A 14,216-nucleotide genomic window follows, 5' to 3' on the forward strand; every position below is an offset into this window, starting at 1 on the left:
AATTTCTGGTCGCTGTTTTCCAAGCCTCTCCTGGGGTCAGAACTCTCAACTGTCTGGTCTGGGAAGATCTTACAGGACAGGCAGATCTGGTCAGAAGGAGGCAAGGTGCACATCTCATCTTTTGTGGAAAGAGTGACCTCCCCAAAAGAAAGGGAAGCACCCAGACCACAGACACTGGGGGGGGGGGGGGAAATCCACAGGATTTCCATCTTGTCTAGGTTCAGCCTCAAGTCTGTTATCCCTCATCCACCCCAGCATGGCATCCAGGCAGTGCTCAAGGGATGGGGCAGCATCCACTGCAGAAGGGTGGAAGGAGAGACAGAGTTGAGAGTCATCCATATATTGATGACATGAAGCTCCAAAACCCCTTATGACCTTCCCCAACGGTCTCATGTAGATATTAAATAGCACTGGGGAGATGATTGAACCCTGTGGAACTCCACAATTGAGAATCCATGGAGCGGACAACATCTCCCCAAGCTGCACTCTCTGATGGTGATCCTCCAGGAAGGACTGGAGCCAGGCCAAAGCCAAACCTCTGATCCCCAATCTGGAGAGCCTCCCCAGGAGGATACTGTGGTTGACAGTATCAAAGGCCACTGATAGGTTGAGAAGGACCAACAAGGACATTTTGCCCTTGTCAGCCTCCCTTCAAAAGGTCATCCTGCAGGGTGACCAATGCCATCACCATGTCATGACGTGTCCTGAACCCAGACTGAAATAGATTCTGGTGTCCTCCAGAAGAGCCTGAAGTTGATAGGCCAGCCTTTCTCTTGCCAGGAGATCCCAGCCAGCAGCATAGCCTCGGTTTCTTCTTGGGCAAATTCCAGTCATATATTCAAGGAATTAAACACAGGGGTTTGTTTTCTTTTTCCTCAAAGGATATCACTGGATTTCTTGTACAAACTGTCAATGTTCTGCACAGGAAGTGATATTTCTCCCTACTTCTGGCAGGGAAATCTCAGTGTTTTATATTGTTGAGAATCTCCACCAGGACAAAACTTCAAAAGTTAGCATAACTTAAAAAAAAAGAGAGAGAGAATATTCATATTCCGATCAGATATACATGGTACAGTCGTGCCCTGCTGGACGATTACCCCATTCTACGATGAATCCGCTTTACGTTGATGTTTTTGCGATCGCTTTTGGAATTGCAAAACGATGTTTAAATGGTGTTTTTTTGTTTTTTGCTGTGCAATGATTGGTTCCTTGCTTCAGGAACCAATTTTCGCTTTACGACGATCAGCAAACAGCTGATCATTGGGTTTCAAAATGGCTGCTGGCTGAAGAAAATGGCCCCCTGCTATTTTCTCGGACGGATTCCTCGCTTTACAGGCACCAAAAATGGCTGCCGTATGGAGGATCTTCACTGGATGAGCAGGTATTCAGCCCATTGGAATGCATTGAATGGTTTTCAATGTGTTTCAATGAGGTTTTTTATTTCATTTGATGACGTTTTCACTCTACAGCGATTTTGCTGGAACGAATTAACGTCGTCAAGCGAGGCACCACTGTATGTTCTAAAATAATGATAAAATCTGGGGTGCCATGTTGGTAGCATGCCCTTTCCTAAGCTTTAAGGATCCAACCAAGAGAATAGACTTCGAAATTTGAATTGCAGGGCCAAAAAGCCTCCTACCGTGTTGTCAGGACGAATATGAAAAGCAGCACTCGTTACATTCGATTGAATGAGCTTGCTGAGCTCCAAGGGATTACTGACTCTGAGAAACCCTGCGGTCCATCAGTGTGTTTGGCTGTACATGATTAGGTTTCCTTTGAGACTTTCCTCATTAACATGGACAGGTTGGGCATGTAAGGAGTAGAACTAGAGCATCCTGTCTGGCTCTCTTTCCGTTGGTTACAGATGATCATGCCTGAATGAGACTTCAGTTGACAGATGTTATGCTCTTTTCAGAAGGTTTTATGAAACCAAGTTCCCTTGGGTCGTTTCCATGGACAGCAGCATTAGCTGGTCATGACTTAGGGGGAAACCAAATGGGTGATTGGGAGGGAGACAGAATTGCTACGTCTAGGAGTAATAGTTGGGAAGCAGTGATGATGGTTGTCGCGTCCACCCAGTGTCCTTTGTTTATTTTCCCTAAACACAAGTCCACCCTCTGGATGCGTTTCCTCTCTTCACGCTGCCACCAACCAACCAGTGGATCTTATCCACCCTATACCAAACAGAAGTATCTTAGACGCGTGCTGTCAATACAACAGATTTATTGATCTTACAGTGGTTATGTAAATCACAGATGTTTAGGATCATTCATTAAATAGCATTTGATTACACTTTGGTTTGTATGTGTTTTTATTCCCTTTAACAATATTATTTGACTATCTATTTATTCTCTATACTTTTTACCTCTTTCCTATTCCCTCTAGCATTCCAACTTTCCAATCTCGGTCTTAACTTTCTCAATTCAGTCTCCTAACTCTCTCTCCCCAATTCCCTATCTAAAGCCTCTTTTCACTAATTCTCCCTCTAACTGTCCTTTTAGTTCTGCCCCTCCTGTTCTAACATAGGCTCCTGCCCTTGAGCTCCCCATGATGGACAGGCGTGACGTGGAGCATTCTGCCACAATGGTGCTGTCGCCTCACTCAAGTCATGTACAAAGTTGAAGGTTGCCAGGGAAGCTGTCTGTATACTCTAGCTAGTATTGCTCTTCTGCAAACCTTGATGTATGAGAATGATGGTGGGTGGGATTTATAGGATTGTGGACCAGATAGGAAGCTTCTGAAAGCCAAACAAAGCCTTTGGAATGTCCACTTGTCTATCTCTGCTTCCGATATTTGGTGATTTTTGTTCATCTGGGCTTTTGGGTGACCTCAGGCACCCTGACTGTTTGCTGAAAAAATTAGGTAGATTCAGGAGACCCAAGAGCTGCACCCGGCCTCTGAAACTCTTTGCTTCGGAAGCTTCACTTCATTTTCTTTCTCATAGCCTCTCTCCACCCCAGGGGAAGGCTAGTCTTTCAGAACAGAGCTCGGAAGGAACATGTCGTTCCTTGCGTCACATTGCTTTTGAGGTAATAACATTACTGTCACTACTCTTCCAGTGTTACTTCCAAGGAGGGAATAATCTGACGGAATTTGGGTCCTTTTTAAGTTTTGCTTTAAGGCCATTCAAAAATAATTTCGAAAGCAGCAAAATGTTTCTCTGATTTAAAGAGAGATGTCAGGAATCAGAATGTTTCCTTCTCTTTGGGGTTGGGGGAATTCCACACAACGACCACTGTGGTGCTTTTAGTTTGGCTGCCTCGTGGATACTTTCAGTCCTGCTGGCATGTGAGCCCTTGATATAAATTTGTGGTTGGGAGTCTACTGGAGGGAAGTGGTACACCCCTACTCACATGCACATTGATGCACATGCACCCTCTTCACTTTTCCTCTTCCTTACTCACACACATTCATGCTGCTAGTCTTGTACACATTACCCTTCCAGAGCAAAGTTGCAAGGAAGAGAGAGAAGCTCACCCATCCAATGCCTTCCACTTTCCAGTTGCCCTCTAGACAAGGAGGAGAGAGTCTCCGCTATGACTGGAAAGACTCCAGAATAATTCTGAAAGCTGATCCCAGGGATGGGGACTGGAGTCACAGGATTTGCTGTCAAGTCCGACAGAAGTTTCACCGATGACTTGACTTTGACTCAACCCATCCTCCCCAATGACTCAGACTCAACTTGTGACTTGAAACCCACCCACCCCCTCCTTCTTTTTTTCTGGGGGAAATAGCTAGTTTTTAATAGGGACTTGGGACTTATTAAGACTTGAACTCAGACTTGGGACTTGGATGCAAAAACTTGCCAAACATCCCTAGCCTTGTGAGGATCCTACCTTGTGAGGAAACTGACGGATGAGCAAACACCGGGTGGAGATGCCTCTGTGCATGAGCTACAGCCTGAGGGATATATGAACAGCCCCTGTTTATTCATCATAATTTGAATTGTTTGTTAAAGCTTTACTGCCAGGTAAGCTTCCCTACAGGTGTTAGTAAACTGGCAGTTCTGTTCAGCAAGGTTTTATAAAGGCTCTGAAGACAGACCTGCAGCAGGAGTCCACCAAATCCTAATGAAAAGGCCAAGGAGAGAGAGTGGAGCTTGAATAGTATTTGGAGGAGAAACATACAGTTAAGTTATTGTGCTGAAAGGAGCACTTCCCCCTTTCTGGGTTTCGGCTTCATCTTAACCCCATTTCCTCAAATTCTCTTCCATTTGCCTTTCATAGATCTCAAGGGCCTGTTTCAGTCTGGAGAAGATTCCCAGGATGAGTTCTTGGGACTTGCATACATACAAAAAGTGCACCATCTGAAACACTTTTTGTATGTATGCAAATCTCTGTTTGCACCCACTCAGCCTGCATAAACCAAGCAAACCATTACCCTTCAGCCATTTCCTTGCTAACCTGGTACAAACAGTCGCTATCCTTTGTTCATCTTAAGGTCACAGATAAGTCAAGTGGCTCTGTACCTTTTCTGTGGAAGGGGAGGTGTTCATTTTTATCTGAATATAGTGGAGTCTCTTTTTTGTTGTTGTTTTGTTTCATTTTGTCCTAATTGTGCTTTAATCCATTGCACCATTAAACTAATGAGCATTAAAGAGGCTTCTAAATCACTGTCTGGAACCAAGAGGAGACTGAGACATGGCAGAGGAAAAGTCAGGGAAAAGTTATTCACTTAAAGATGACAAGAAAGGGAAACCTGCATCAGGTACATATAGGATGTAATCCCTACCACGGCTGGTTGCGGTGATGATGACTGAGTCAGAAGCTGCCCTTGAAGAATGAGGAGAAAAGGTAGGTGGCGAGGAGCAAAAGTGAGGGCAAACAACTGGTAATACAGTGGTGCCTCATAAGACAAATGCCTCGCAGGACAAAAAACTCGCAAGACAAATGGTTTTGGCAAGGCGGTGGATGACTCGCAAGACAAATGTTCCTATGGCTATGCTTCGCAAGAAGAATGTTTTCCGTTTTTTGTTCCTGCCTCATGTTTGCTGATTTTTAAATGTTTTTCTATGATGTTTAAAAAGTTAAAGATTTTTGATTGAAATTTTTTAAATGATCTGCGCAATATGTATAGCTTTAAAGTGCACTTAATAAACCCTTTGTAAACCAAATTTGACTTTGTTCTGACTTTTTTTGCCCATATGAACGCATTAATTAGATTTCAGTGCATTCCTATGGGAAAACGCGTTACGCAAGACAATTTTTTTGCAAGACAACATTAACCATGGAACGAATTAAATTCGTCTTGCGAGGCACCACTGTATAGCGGTTGCACTGCCTTCAGTAAGGCTAGCCTAAGGCATTCTGCTGCCTGATGATCAAAAAAGCAAATAGTGCCCCATAGTCACTCAAAGCAAAGTGCCAAGTGCCCAAGAGTTAGTCAATTAATTTTTACATTAAAGCCAGTTTTATTGCCTATATACTGCTCTAGCATTTTCAGGATGGTTTACAATTTCAGTTATAGAGGCTACATGTTGCCCCTGCAAGTGACTTGGGGACTCAGTTTACTGACCTTGGGAGGACAGAAGGCTGAGTCAATCTTGAGCGGGCTACCTGAGCCCATTGAGATTGAACCCAGGTTGTGAACAGAGTCTTCACTGCAGTATTGCAGTTTAATCACACCATTATGGTGTATGGAGGGATGTGGTGGCGCTGTGGGTTAAACTGCAGAAGCCTCTGTGCTTCAGGATCAGAAGACCTGCAGTCAAAGATCGAATCCACATGACGGAGTGACCTCCCGTCGCTTGTCCCAGCTCCTGCCAACCTAGCAGTTCAAAAGCATGCAAATGCTAGTAGATAAATAGGTATCACCTTGGTGGGAAGTCCCATATCTAGTCACGCTGGCCGCGTGACCACGGAAACTGTCTTCGGACAAACGCTGGCTCTATGGCTTGATGATGAGGATGAGCACCGTGCCCTAGAGTTGGACACGACTGGACCAAATGTCAAGGGGAAGCTTTACCTTATGGTGCATAACATGAAACAAGCAGATCTCATCATCTATCTGTAAATATGCATCAAGAACAAAATGAACCACTCATAATTTGCTTTACGCTTGACAGCACTCATTCTGCCCCAAGTTAGGGCCAGCCCTGGCTGGCAGTAAGTTTGTAACTGAATACAAGGTCCCAACATTGATCTTTAAAACTTCTCACGGCTTGGAGGCTGCATAGTTTCATGGATCTATGTTTTCTCCCCTTTTTGCTCCCACCTAATTTCCCCTCAGTTATTCAGATCATGAGTGTGAATTCTGCCATTCCGTCCTCTACAGAGGTAAGACCTGTGGGAGAGATCAAGGACTTCTTGGCAGGAGTGCTGAGGTTTTGAAACACTTTCCAAAAAAGATGGGTAATAATAATTCCATTCCATCATTTCAATTCTGACTTACGGCAACCCTTTCCAGGGTTTCCAGATAGAGAATATTCAGAAGTGGTCTACCCTATGTTTCTTGTGGAGACCTCCTGGGTGTGTGGAACCTGCCCAAGGTCGCAGACACTGGCTCTTTCACTAGGAGGCACACTGGGGAACCGAACTGCCAAACTCTGGCTCTGTAACCAGATACCTAAACCACTGAGTTATCTAGCTAGCTTTCAGAAGAGAAGGATGGGACAAAACATAGCAGATCAAAGTAGTGCTGAAATAAAAGTTAGACTTAGTCAAACCATTCACCCAACCAGCTCAGTATGGTCTGTATTGAGTGTAGGCAATTCAGCACCACTAAATGTTTTAAACTATCTCTCCAATATGATCATTGATGTTGACCATGCTGGCCGATGGGAATTATGATCTAAAGCAGTGGTTCCCAACCTTGGGTAACCCAGTTGTTCTTGGGCTGTAAATCCCAGAAGCCTTCAGCACCTGCTGTGCTGGCCAGGGTTTCTGGGCTTTGCAATCCAAGAAAACCTGAGTTAACAAAATTGGGGAGTACTGATCTAAAACATCCGAGGAACACCCTGTTATCTATCTCTGGTATATTCTGACTGGCTGTTATCAAAGCATGGAAACAATTGTAGTCAACAACTTTACATTATAGTCCAAGAAATAATGGAATTTTCCCCCCAAGTTCTATCCAGATTCCTCCTGGTGTCTCCCAGACCTAGTGAGAGATGATGGGGCTTAAGCCTGGGGTCTTTTGATCACCTCTGCTCAACCCACAAAGTTAGTTTTCATTATCTATCTATCCTACTCTTCATATGAAACAAGGAATTCCCAGTCCCCATTTTTGCAGATGTTGTGGTTTTTGCTTATTCTGGAGGGAATTTTCTTCCCTTTCTCCCCCCCAGCAGTCAGAAGCTCAGGGTTAACTCCGATGGGAACATTTGCTAACACTGCTTTTCATGTTGAATATTTACAGACATCTCTGAATCCTCCGGCACCACCATTTGCAATTTGTCCAGAAGAGCGTATAAATAAATATGGAATACCTTTTAATATGATTACCTGAACTGACACTCTGCATTTAAAGAGGGCAAAATCAATGCAGCATCAAGAGATCTTTCAGTTCAGTTGGCAAGCCTGCCTGGTGATCTTTTTTTTTTTCCTCTTGAACTAGCAGAATAATAATTTTTAAAAACTCTAAAAGCCGCATTAGTTTTTAATTAAGACTCCAGCATTATCAGGCTTTACAAGACAGTGCCAATGCACAGATGAATTACCATTTAATTAAGCTTTCCAAGAAACTTTTGAAGACTTCAGATTAAATATGGACTCCGATTTCTTGCAGGCATTTTTTTTCTAAACCTGACTGGTTCTGGAGAAAAAACAGCCATACATTTCTAATTGTTTTTGCTCTCTTGATAAACAAGAAGGAAAAACCCATTACCGCTGAGATGATTTTTAAGATAGACGGTACATGAAAGAGAGTAAAGGCCCTGATACTAATACTGCACCAAAGACCTGTTATTGGATATTTGGTTCTGAATTGCAAAAGAGAAAAAAATTACTTCAAAGCCAGGACTGACCCTGACACATGGGAAAGTAAATCAGTGACTTCAGATGGCAAAGAAAGGGTGTAGGTGTCCCCAAAGTTCTAGATTAAAAAACCAAACAACCAAGACTTAATTTTATGGATCCTGGAATGTGCTTCTAGGGGAAGATTATGAGAAGCACATCAACAACCTATGTGGGGGAGAACATGTTTTAGTATACAACATCTACCCCTTTAAGAGACAAGGTTAAATGGTAACTCCCTTTGTGAATAAGTGTGGTCTTCTTAGAGGTCCAGGTAGAAGTGGTTGAACAAAATGGTCTGGAAAGCAGATATGAAAGTACATGTGTCAGATGCTGAAATCCTATTGCTTAGTGTAGTGAATGATGTTAAAGTAGGTTCACTGAATCCATGGGGATTTGATGAATCTACACTTTACAAAGTTCCATTGATCCACATGGGTTTACTATAGCTATGACTTACTTCAGTGTTGTAAACTGCAGCCATAGGTTTATCTAAATTGTGGGATTTATTTTTGAATTGACTCACCAGATGCCCAGTGATTATATTGACCTACTCTAGTGCAACATACTACTCTAAGCAACAAGATTTCTACCAATGTGTGCATGTTCTGAAAGATTATGTGGGGTGTGTGAAAGATTTGTGGTCTATGTATTCGCAAAGGCTTTCACAGCCGGGATCTAATGGTTGTTGTGGGTTTTTCAGGCTCTTTGGCCGTGTTCTGAAGGTTGTTCTTCCTAACATTTTGCCAGTCTCTGTGGCTGGCATCTTCAGAGGACAGCACTCTGTCCTCTGAAGATGCCGGCCACAGAGACTGGCGAAACGTTAGGAAGAACAACCTTCAGAACACGGCTAAAGAGCCTGAAAAACCCACAACAACTATTTCTGATCTATATTTTCTTGCTTTTTGTGGTATATTTTTATTTAAACTAAACTGTCCTTACTTAGGGAATGTCCATTCCTCTTAAAAGTAATGTTTCAAACTCTGTGGTTAATCCACTCCCATGAATGTTAGTCTGAACATTGCACACGTTATCTTGGGTTCTCTTTTAGAGATGGGGTTTAACATATTTGATAGCTCCTTGAAAGTTCATACTAAAACCTGCAAAGCGGCTCAATCCTGGGTCTGGTGCTCTTCAATATCTTTATTAATGAATTGGATGAGGGAATGCTTGTCAAATCTGCAGATGATACAAAATTGAGCAGAATAGCTAATACCCTAAAAGACAGAAACAAAATTCAAAATGACCTTGATAGGATGGAGCACTGGGCTGAAAACAACAGAATGAAATTCGACAGGGATAAGTGTAAAGTACTGCACCTCAGAAAAAGAAACCAATTGAATAGTTACAAGGTGGGGGATACCTGGCTCAGCAAAACTATGAGCAAGAAGGATCTTGGAATTGTCATAAATCAAAAGCTAAATATGAGCCAACAGTGTGATGTGGCTTCAAAAAAGGCAAATGCTATTTTAGGCTGCATTAATAGAAGTATAGTTTCCAAATGCCACAAGGTGCTAGTGTCCTTCTAATCGGCATGGATTAGGATGCTAACAAATTGGAACAAGTTCAGAGGAGGGCGACAATAATGATCAGGGGGCTGGAAACCAAGCCTTAGGAGGAAAAGCTGAAAAAACTGGGCATGTTTAGTCTTGAGAAAAGAAGACTGAGGGTTGATATGATAGCACTTTTCAAATACTTTAAAAGTAGTCATACAGGGGAGGGGCAGGCTCTGTTCTTGATTATCCCAGAGTGCAGGCCATGCAACAATGTGCTCAAGTTAAAGGAAGCCAGATTTTGGTTGAATATCAGGAAAAACTTCCTAACTGTTAGAGCACTATGATAGTGGAACCAGTTACCTTGGGTGTTGGTGAGTGCTCCAACACTGGAGGCATTGAAGAAAAACTTAGATAATTACCTGGCAGATATGCTTTGATTGTATTCAAAGCATCTTGAGCAGGGGCTGGACTTGATGGCCTTGTAGGCCCCTCCCAACGTCACTTTTTTACAATTCTATGATGTTGCTCTTTCTTAAGGGAATAAGCTCTCTGTGTGTCGCACAGTCTACCTTCACCCTATAAAGGGAAACAATAAAGCTGCCAATATTGAAGTGAGACTCAACCATTGGTTCACTCAGTTTTTGCATGCAAAATGGAGAAGCACTTTTTGTTCCCCGTCAAATATCTTGGAAGAATCTTGGAAAAAATATCTATGTGAAGAGGTATTGGGACACTGATGTCTCTTGCAGCATTTTTACGGCATTTTAATTACAGAAAATAATACAGAACTGAATTATGGGTAAAAACCTGCAAAACATCTTTAGTAAAGTTGCATCTCCATCCATCTTATCCAAAGCAAGTAGTTTTTCATCAGATGGATGAACTTGGAATCCCAACCCACTTCAATTCTGCCCCATGGGTGGGGGGCGGGAGATGTAGTAGGCAGGCTCTTTATTGAGTTGGATGGAACACATGACCTTAACAGAGGACAAAAAAAAAACCAAGCAAGACATAGCCATAAGGTTTGAGTGAAAGAAAGCTACAACCTTGCATGCTAGGAGAAAACCTGCAAAAGATATATGTGTGATGGGAATGGAACTAAAGATTTTCATGAAAAGGGACATTTAAGGTACCTGAACTACACTTACTGCAGTGTATGTCATACTCCATCCAGATGCAAAGGATCAGCCTGGGATTTGGGAAAGAACAGCATCTTGCTTGAATTTCATGTATTTATTGCACCTGCCTTGTATGCCCGTCTTATTTGCATTGAGATGCAGCTTGGGACAGAACAGAAACTTGGATGGAATTACATTCTCTGTCTCCTGGGTATAAAGCAGTGTGCGGTAAACCTCCGAGATACTGAATGGATAGCATTGTACTCACTGTGCAGTGTATAATATCATTTGTCCCTCTGGCAGTTCCCTGATGTTAGTTTTCCCTTGCCAACTCCCCCCATGCTCCATCTTGGGGCTTTGATAGAAATGCCGTGGATATTTCTTCTTTCTTTCCTTCTCCCTCCTTGTTTGATGAAGCAGTGTGTATTTTTCTTTCTGACGGTAACCCTCCCCTATTTTTTTTTAAAAAATGACTTATCAGTAAATGAAAAACCAATTGATATTACAAAAGGGTTGGAGGAGGAAGAACTAAGAATAATTTTTTGGCTTTCATTCCACTGAGGATAGGATGGGAATGACTCTATTATGCCCAAACAATGGAGTACATCTGCCTGCCATTTGGTGTGCATGAACATTACAGTGCCAACGTATCTTAGTTTACTGTTGGATGTTTACACTTGTATTTATGTAATGGGATAGTTCACAGAAAAAGGGACATGGTGGCACTGCGGGCTAAACCGCAGAAGCCTGTGCTGCAGGGTCAGAAGACCAAGCAGTCGTAAGATCGAATCCATGTGACGGAGTGAGCTCCCGTCGCTTGTCCCAGCTCCCGCCAACCTAGCAGTTCGAAAGCATGCAAATGCGAGTAGATTAATAGGGACCACCTCGGTGGGAAGGTAACAGCGTTCCGTGTCTAAGTCGCACTGGCCATGTGACCACGGAAGATTGTCTTTGGACAACATGCTGGCTCTATGGCTTGGAAACGGGGATGAGCACCGCCCCCTAGAGTCAAACACGACTGGACAAAAATTGTCAAGGGGAACCTTTACCTTTACAGTTCACAGGAGTTTATGCTAACTGACTATTTCCCTCTTTCATTCTCAGTCCCATGCCATTTGTGCATTTCAGTGGGCAACTGGACATGAGAGGGGCAGCTGATTAATTAGTGGCAATTTGCTGCTGTCAATTATCGGCATAAATCACTCAGCATCAGCATAAATGCACAACAGGATTCTGGCCAAGAGTTCTCTGTTTGAAGACCTGTCCCCTCTTGTCACCAATGATCCATCCATCCATCCACTTGTTATGTCTAAGAATATATGTGGTGACACATGGATATGTGATACAAGAAGCACATGGAATAATAGGTCCATGCAGGCATCATGAATTCCTGGTGTACTTACTGTAAGTAGAATGGAAGCCTGCACTCTGTGGACACTTCCTCTTGAGCTGGGATGATGGAAAATGCAGAACCTACAAGCAAGTAGGAGTATCTATTCTGCTGATGAGCCACTTTCCATGCGCAGAAACTTGTGACAGGAAAAAGGAGGCACTCCCTCTCTCTGGTGGTTCTGTCTCTGTTAACAACTAAATAGGGCAACACAGGCTCTCCACACACACACAAAGAGGTATTTGTTATGTCATTGCAACTGAGCATGCTAAGTCTTCACTGTGATGCCTCTTTTGATCCCTTCCCTACCCCTCGTATACAGATATTATGCTTCTGCAAACCTTAGATTTCCACTGAAGATACCAGTACCCTTCCTTTTGCTCTTCATTGGCACTCTTTTGAGTCAAGTGTGTTCCTCCATGACCCTTTGTGAGTCTTAGAGAATCTTTGCAGCTCCCATAATGCAACAGGACACATTTATAAAGGCAATAAGACGTGCCATGGCAATGGCATGGAACAAGGAGCATCCTAGTTCTACCTTCTGCTGGTTTGATGGCTGCCAGTCCCCATAGATCAGCCTGGGACCAAACTGTGAGATTGGGAGTATATTAATTCTGAAAAAAAACCAACACACATTCCTAGTGGCAATCAGAAGAAAACATCAGCATCTTCACACCAATTTGAATAGTTGGCACAAGAAACACTGATGAGCAGACAAGAACAGGACATTCCTCCATAACGTATCTATTGATAAAGTATCTACTGATCAATGATGAAGTGCTTTCTTGCCATCACCTTAGCTAGTAATTCTAAGTAGCAAAGCACATCATGGGCCAATAATGAGAACTGTATACATATAGGAAGCCTAGACTGTATCCAAAAAGGAGTACACAGAACATGGGTACCTGTCAGGACAGGTGCACTTTGAAAGCAATCCACTCTGATCCTTGTCCAGGGCTGTCTTGATATTAATGCATTTTTGGATCTCCAAGAGAACCCCATTCTTGAAAATGAAGAAATGCAAACAGCAAGGACCGGTCACAGCAAATGATGTTCTTCCAGGTTCTAGAGTTTGGGGGGTGGGGGCTGACATGCAGGCAGAGGTGATCTGCAAACTTGAATCCATTATTTTATTCTTCTCTCCATTTTATTTTTAGTTCCCAGACAAAAGATCCAATCATAGGAGTGAAAACAGTGATTTTCTAAGGCAACCACAGGGTAGATTGGGATTTCAAAAAGTCCATGGGTATGCTCTTCTTCAATACCTTGCTGGAATAGCAATGGAGAGACCTTGTTCTTTATTAACAACATGAACTTCACATAATTCTCTCTGTTGTTGTCACATCTTCTGTCATCCATCAGCAAAGCTAGTACCCTTATTCTAAGGGTTGGTGATGGTGAAATTACTTCCATTGAAAAAGAAAGCTGGAACAAAACTAGTCATATCTCTACGCTTGCTTGTCCTTTCTTCCTCCGCTCGTTCTTTCTCTGCTTCCATGAATTTGAAAGTGATGCTCTGTGGCTGTGAACACGATAACTGCAGAAACAAGTCCCTAAAATGTATAACCGTAGCTTACTTGATCAATGACTTTGCAGCACGAAAAGCAAAGGAGGTTCAAGGATTTAACATAAGGGATCCACGAGAGCATTTCTCTGCCTTGTCAAGGTCTCTGGACTCCCTTATCCATGATTGTCCAAAATACATACAAACACCCTGGGTTCAATTTGTTTATACACATTTGTCCAAAAGCAGAGCATTAGCCCTAATAAGGACGAAGAACATTACTAGTGAAGAAAGCTAGCCTACTTTGATCATGTTAGGATAAAGAATAATGACTGTTTTATCTGATCATTTTACACCAAATACATGGTAAAGTAAGTGTGAGAAGGAGGATGCATGCCAAAAAAAATATCTTTGGTTATACCCTGTTTCCCCAAAAATAAGACAGGGTCTTATATTAATTTTTGCTCAAAAAAAAAAAAGCATTAGGGCTTATTTTCAGGGGATGTTTTAATTTTTTTCATGTACAACCATCTACATTTATTCAAATACAGTCATGTCATCTTCTGGTTGCTGCACAAGGGTGGAGGGTGGGGTTTCACTTAAGTAGGGCTTATTTTGGGGGTAGGGCTTATATGACGAGCATCCTGAAAAATCCTATGAGGGCTTATTTTCAGGTTAGGTCTTATTTTGGGGGAAACAGAGTAGCTGCCACATGCAAAATCAAGATGACTGCTATGATATCTATGCTTTACCTGG

The sequence above is a fragment of the Pogona vitticeps genome, chromosome 8 (assembly GCF_051106095.1).
Source record: "Pogona vitticeps strain Pit_001003342236 chromosome 8, PviZW2.1, whole genome shotgun sequence".
Lineage (NCBI taxonomy): Eukaryota > Metazoa > Chordata > Lepidosauria > Squamata > Agamidae > Pogona > Pogona vitticeps.